At 32.0% G+C, this 7503-nt stretch overlaps 2 long non-coding RNA genes across 2 annotated transcripts; both read left to right on the top strand.

Moving 5' to 3' along the window:
• Positions 1-1407: 1407 nt before the first annotated feature.
• On the top strand, positions 1408-2815 carry LOC106293094. The gene is made up of 3 exons (XR_001260355.1): positions 1408-1718; positions 1794-2023; positions 2113-2815. It is a non-coding gene; the product is annotated as an uncharacterized LOC106293094 (long non-coding RNA).
• Positions 2816-3613: 798 nt separating this feature from the next.
• LOC106293202 lies at positions 3614-5291 on the top strand. The gene is made up of 3 exons (XR_001260407.1): positions 3614-4024; positions 4112-4180; positions 4876-5291. It is a non-coding gene; the product is annotated as an uncharacterized LOC106293202 (long non-coding RNA).
• Positions 5292-7503: the final 2212 nt, after the last annotated feature.

Raw genomic sequence — 7503 nt, 5'->3', positions numbered from 1 at the left:
AAAAAAGTATACTAAAATAAATAATGAGTAAATATAATGTATAAGAAATATAAATATTATATTAAACATCTATCATAATATCATAATAAAAATAAATAATAAGTAAATATACAATATAAGTAATAAAAACCATACATTAAACATCCATCTGAAAAATGTATGATAAAATAATAATAAATAAATATACAATATAAGAAATAGAAATATTACATTAAACATATATCATAATATTATCATTTGATATAAAAGCATGAAAATTAGAATAAATAAATATACAATTAAGAATTGAAAAAAATAAATTAGACATCTATTTGAAAATTGTATAGTAAAATAAATAATAACTAAATATACAATATATGAAATATAAATATTATATTAAATATTTATCGTAATATTAGAATAAGCAAATATAAAATATAGGAAAAAATAAATAATAAGTAAATATAATATATAAGAAATAAAAATATTGTATTAAATATATATATCGTAATATTATCATTGATATAAATGCAAGAAATTTAGAATAAGTAAATATAAAAATGAGAAAAGATAAACAGTAAGTAAATATACAATATAAGAAATGGAAAAAATAAATTGAACATCTATCTGAAAAATGTATAGTTAAATGGAAAAATGTATAGTTAAATAAATAATATGCAATATAAGAAATAAAAATATTACATTAAACATCTATCATAATATTACCATTTGTTATAAAACAAGAAAATTAGAATAAAAAAATATACAATATAGAAAAATTCCCTATGATAGCCATTTTTAATTTTTTGTCACAAAAATAGCTCTCAATGAGAAATACATTTATACCTACGGTTAACTAATCTAGACCTAGGGTTTAGAGTTAAGGGTGGGGTTTTGAGGATAGGGTTTTAGAGTTTAAAAAATAAAAAATAAAAATAAAATTTTTCAAAATGAAAAGGGACTATTTTGGTCATTTTCTTTATTAAATGCTATTTTGTGACAAAAACTTAAAAACTGATATTCGAGAGAATTGGCCTACAATATAAGAAAAAATAAATAATAACTTAATATACATTATAAGAAATGAAAAACTATATCAAATATCTATCTGAAAATGTATAGTTTTATGTTTTTTCTAAAGAAATATGTATTCACACAATTATACAGTTCATAATTTTGTTGTCGTTTATAATACAACGTCTAAAAGATTAGTTATATAGTTAAAATTTGAAAATCAAAATAGTTTCGTGCGTAGCACGGATTAACTCCTAGTCTTCTATTACTATAAAGAATAGCTTTTTTTTCTGTGAGATTGTCACGTCATCAATTAGGTGATTCTCGGCGCGCCACGTGTCCATCTATCAAAGCTTTGCGTTTTATTTACGGGACTTCTTCATGATTTTGTGGGCCTTTTGTTTAATCCCCTGAGCAAGCCCGAGAGACAGCGAGACCAGCTGCACGACTTGGTTCATCTTCTTCTTCCACACTAAATCCACAAATCTTCTCCTTTGTTATCTGATACAGCTATGGAGTTTCGAGATTTTCAATCCACTTGAAGGATCGGTTGTAAAATCTTCGATCCCGGCGTTTTGTCTTCTCATCTGATCAACGAAAACGTTTTGCCTAATTGATTCATCCTCTTTATCATACTCCTTAACTACATCACCTCTCTTCAAGCACGATCTGTTATTGAATACACTTTATTAATCTGCAAGGCGGTTTCTCTACTCCTATAAAAGGTATGCCTTTCTTTCCTTGAACATCATCATCTAAACTTTTCTCTAAAATGGGTAACTCATCAATCCTTTTTTCAGATTTGAAGTCAGGCCAATGTTCTTCCACCTTGGAGGGGAGATGCTTAGATTCTGGGTTTTAAGTTCATATATAGATGTTCATGGTGATAATCAGCCTCACCCCCTTAGATACATAGCTTCACAGATATTGGTGATGCCCTCAAGCTCCACCACTTCGTTCTTTCTAAGAACATTAACATATTCTCAAAGAACAGGGTTTGGTTGCTGACGACGACAACAAGAAAAAGTCGGTAAGAGTTATTCAACATTGTAAACTAATGATATCTTATGTGATTTTACTGTTTAGTGGTGAATATTGATTGGAATTTGAATTAAGCAGGAAGCAACATAGATTTTGGTTAAGCGATTGGGTCAGTTGGAAGCAAACAAGAAACTATTGTAGAAATCGAGGAAATAAGAAAATCCAAAAGCTAAAGCCATGAAGATTATGACTGAAATGGAATCTTAATCAAATGACAGTGATTGTGGCATAGAAAAAGTTGTTGATATGACCTCTTTCGGAAATAAGGCTGCACTGATTCTTGAGTTGTTACAGCCATAATCTTGAGTGAAACCCTTCCCAGAATGTAAGAACACAGATAAAGCATTGGAGCTTGCTCTACTGCAATCAGCTGCTGCATCGATAGCCTTTTGTTCAATTGTTAATCCTGGACAGATATTGAAGAATGTAGAAGTAGTTTTAGTTGTTTGATTGCCACTGAAAAGAGTAGAAGTTTGTATTGGAAGAAAGTGCAAGAAGTAAGGAAGAGTTGCGTTATTGGATAAGTTTCAGAAGGCAACGGTCATGGAAGGGTGTGCTGTGGCTTGCAAGTGCTTGGGAAATTGATGAGATTGTCAAAACGTAAAGTACTAAACGAGTCTGATCTGTGATGACTTTCTATTAACACCTTCCACGGCAGTTTGTATTGGAGTTGGGTTGCATGATGTGGAAACTATTGTGGTGAAAATATACTTTATTTCTCTATATAAAACGTTCTGATCTTCCTCTCTCTCTTTGTGCACTATCAAAATCTATACCAATTTTTTTCTATGTTGCTGATGATAGAAATCAAAGAAAAATGAAATTAAGATGTTATTTAAAAAAATGTATAACCTAAACCGACCAGGTTAACCGGAATTGGTATTACGTAGTGTTATGTTCTAGACTAAAGTGATTTGCTCATTTTTATTGGTAGTTTGCCCATATTTCAGTGGTAATATTCGATAATTTCCTTTAGATTTCATCATTACGCTTCCTAATAAAACACATACAAGTAAAAGTAAAAATAAATATGAAAAAGAAACAACAGAGAAAATATGTTGTAAAGTTAATCGAGCATAGCTATCAAAAGAAAATAAAAATGTATAAGATGTAGTTGACTGTATTGGGTAAAAAAACATAGTAATGACATTCTCCAACGGTACATTCCCTTTGCATTTCCAATATTAGATCATCTCAATTGACAAGATATGTTTGATGTTTTAGTACCAAGACCTGCAAATTGTAACGAGTCTTTCTTTGTTATGACCAATATTGAAGAAAATACTCTCTGTGACATAAATGAAAATTACATGGGAAGTTCAGATATATGGTGACACAAAGAAGAATCAAGAGATAAATGTGAAACATAAAAACAATGACACCCGAGAACACTAATATAATAAAATATTTATCTCTTTTATATCAATACACAATACTAAAAGTTGAATAAGATCAACATCTAGACTATCCACGTAGGCAAATTAAATCGACCTATCATATGTTTTCATATTGCCATGTCATTATCCTTTGCAAAAAAAAAGACAAACAGAAAACAAATCTCGATTATTAATTTGTTAAACCGTAGCCGAAGTATATGATGCTCCTCCTTCTTCCATCGATCTCCACTTCGCTGGCTAAGAAAACCAGAACGTCAGCCGTTTCACTATATATCTTCATCTCCTTATTTCCCATGTTCTCCTTTAATACCCCTTTGAGCTTCATAATTCCTCTGTCAGGACAGAGACAAGAAAACAAAACAGGGTTATGCAGATAAACGAAGGAAACATCTTGAGTTTACTACAACCGCAAATGAACATTACTGGTCACATCGATCTCGGCAGAGTCCTGAGAGGCCGTCGACCCGAGGTCATGGGGAAGACGAGGTGCGAGGAGTGGAAGCTTCGAAGATTACCACGGCGGATTCGTTCGGTGCTATTGTTTTGGGTGGTACCTTTGATCGATTGCACGATGGGCATGATCAGACTTCAAGGTTAATTGTTTTTCTCTCTCTGTGATTTCTGCTTATGAATCAAAACTAATTTATTGAAATATTTGTTGGTGGGGATGGCGAAATTAGGCGGTTGAGCTAGCCATGGATCGAATAGTAGTGGGAGTATGTGACAGCCCGATGTTGATGAACAAACAAGTAAGCCATCTCTCCCTCTCGAATCTGTTATCATCTTTCCCTTTTCGCCTAGATTAGTTTAGCATCCTACACCGTTTGATATTAGCAACTCATTCGAGAACAAGGAATAAGCAACTTATGTGAGATTCTGCGTCTCTCTATTTTTTAGAATTGATTGTATTTCGAGTTTTTATCTTGGTACTGAATGTGTCTGTGGTTTAAAGCTGAAACTGTTACGCTTTGTTGATGAGCTCGAAAGTTTCAAGGTCTCAAAGGCATTATTAAAGAGTTCAATTCCACTACTTATGTGAGATTCGACTCTAAGTCCAGTGGCCTTAGTTCTTGTCATGAGTTGAAAAGATGTGTTCTTGCCGTTGATCTTGGTGCCATGTGCTTATGTATTCTTTTCACTGTGTTTGCTTTTCACAATCTTCTCAATTGCAATTGCTTTTGTTAAAGAGAGATATAGTTGCCCGAGTGCTCTGCCTATAGTTCCCTTACTACATTTTCTAAACGACTGAAAGGTGGAGTTTTCATCAAGTATGAATGAGTTAAATAGCTGCATTTGGGTTTGCTATGATAGATTTAGCCAAGTTCATGCTAATCCTACTGGCAACATGAAAAAAAATATGAATACTAATTAGCTCTTCGTAAACCTTATGTCTGTCAATTCATGATAATGTCGATTGATATACTCCTTATTGTGGCTTTCATAGGAGAATGTGGGAGACAGTTTTTTTTACTTAGCCGTTGATCTTGGTGCCATGTGCTTATGTATTCTTTTCACTGTGTTTGCTTTTCACAATCTTCTCAATTGCAATTGCTTTTGTTAGAGAGAGATATAGTTGCCTGAGTGCTCTGCCTATAGTTCCCTTACTACATTTTCTAAACGACTGAAAGGTGGAGTTTTCATCAAGTATGAATGAGTTAAATAGCTGCATTTGGGTTTGCTATGATAGATTTAGCCAAGTTCATGCTAATCCTACTGGCAACATGGAAAAAAATATGAATACTAATTAGCTCTTCGTAAACCTTATGTCTGTCAATTCATGGTAATGTCGATTGATATACTCCTTATTGTGGCTTTCATAGGAGAATGTGGGAGACAGTTTTTTTTACTTAGCCGTTGATCTTGGTGCCATGTGCTTATGTATTCTTTTCACTGTGTTTGCTTTTCACAATCTTCTCAATTGCAATTGCTTTTGTTAGAGAGAGATATAGTTGCCTGAGTGCTCTGCCTATAGTTCCCTTACTACATTTTCTAAACGACTGAAAGGTGGAGTTTTCATCAAGTATGAATGAGTTAAATAGCTGCATTTGGGTTTGCTATGATAGATTTAGCCAAGTTCATGCTAATCCTACTGGCAACATGGAAAAAAATATGAATACTAATTAGCTCTTCGTAAACCTTATGTCTGTCAATTCATGGTAATGTCGATTGATATACTCCTTATTGTGGCTTTCATAGGAGAATGTGGGAGACAGTTTTTTTTACTTAGCCGTTGATCTTGGTGCCATGTGCTTACGCCTGTAAAGCTCTTTTTTGCATTGGATGTGATGTGATTAAACACTTCACTGCCGACAGGTAATGTAGTTCAATGATGCCACGTAACTCAGTAGAAACATGTCATTGTTTTAGGAATACAAAATCTGTTTATTCGCCAGTTCATACTGCCCATATTTTTCAGTCCACGAGTCAATTGAGAGGAGCACCTGCTTCTAGAATTGTGTTTTACCCGAATGTCATAGTCAAGGTGACATATTTTCATCCCCAATGCATCGCCAAGAGCTATAAGAGACCTTCCGCGAATGGTTTTGATCAACACTGCTGTTAGCCATTGTCTTCCTCTACCCAGAGAACTAAGGCTTTTTTCTTTCTTTTTTTGTTTGGTTTTGTTTGGTTTTGTTTTTATCTTATTCATACTATGTAACAACTAACCAATACTCGGGTTGGATTTGATTTTTCTTTTTTTTTAATCCAATATTGTTATAATCAAGCAAGCTCGGTAGGCTGAGAGTTATTACATGCTATTTTACATAAATTATGCATGTTGCTTTATATGAGATAAGTAGTAGTTTTAACATATTAGTGAAAAAATATTTACATAATAATACTAATCATAGGTTTTAAGGAACGGTTCAAATACTGAGGCCATATTTTTTGTGATTTTATATTATTTTGACACTGGTGTTTTGTTGAAAATAAGACGATTTAAATAAATTTGATTTGAAAAATATACGTTCAAAATGAATATCTCTTATCGAGATGCATAAAACTAATATGCAAATATTACTAATATGCAAATATTTTGTATTTATTCACCAGTGCCAAATAAAATAAGTTAATATTTTGGTGTTAATGTGTTGATAACGATTGATTTGTTCAACACCTTTTCTAGAAATCTTAAAAGTGGAGCGGTAGAGAGAAGATAAATTAATATATTTTCATTAAAATTATTGGTACTTAATTATTGAACTTCTGATACATTTATGTTACCAGGGCAAGCTAATGAGTGACATACTGAGAACAATTAATAAATAATTATGCAATCAACCAGTTTACACATCCCTTTTTACAACCACACGAGACTAAAACCAACAACATTCAAGCAACCACGGCCATTGTTGCACCCAATCTAAAACAAAAGCTGGTTGAAGCATGTTACAAGTCAGAATGCCAGTTACGTTAAGTTTCAGAACATTAGAAATTATGAACATAGATATTGAACCTTAGATATAGACAAACGTTAAATTAAAAATACTTCGGTTTCATTGGATAACAATTTTTTTAAAAATAAATACTCCTAGAGTGATGCTTATTCAAAATACATCACACTTGAACATTGATATTGAAGTTTATTACAAAATCTATTTCATCTAAGCCACTTCAAACAAACTAATGTACAGCTGTCGCTGACCTAAATATGATAAATTTGCAGGGAAAAAGATGAAGAAGATAATGAATGATATCTAAAATAAAAAGTCTACATTCAGGTAGGAAAAAAAATACACAAAATAAATAAATCATCTAATTTTTTATATAAATCGCACACTATAAAAATGTGAGTCAAACAATATTTGACATCCAACAAAAAAGAAAAAAACCAAGTTATTCATTATTAATTAGTCAATTCAACGTCAGTGCAGTTAAAGAGCAATATATTCCGTAACCTAATAGTTCATTATTATTTCACAATAAAACTAAACCAAAATCATGAAATGCAACATAAAAAAGCAAAAAATTAGGACTATCAAACAAGTAATAAAAGAAGGATATAAGCCTCAGATAAAGTGTATACGTAGGCGAAAATAATCGGCCAATGAGAAACTATATTTTTGCCATG

Source organism: Brassica oleracea, chromosome C5 (genome assembly GCF_000695525.1).
Source record: "Brassica oleracea var. oleracea cultivar TO1000 chromosome C5, BOL, whole genome shotgun sequence".
Lineage (NCBI taxonomy): Eukaryota > Viridiplantae > Streptophyta > Magnoliopsida > Brassicales > Brassicaceae > Brassica > Brassica oleracea.
This window is presented reverse-complemented; position numbering and strand designations above follow the sequence as displayed.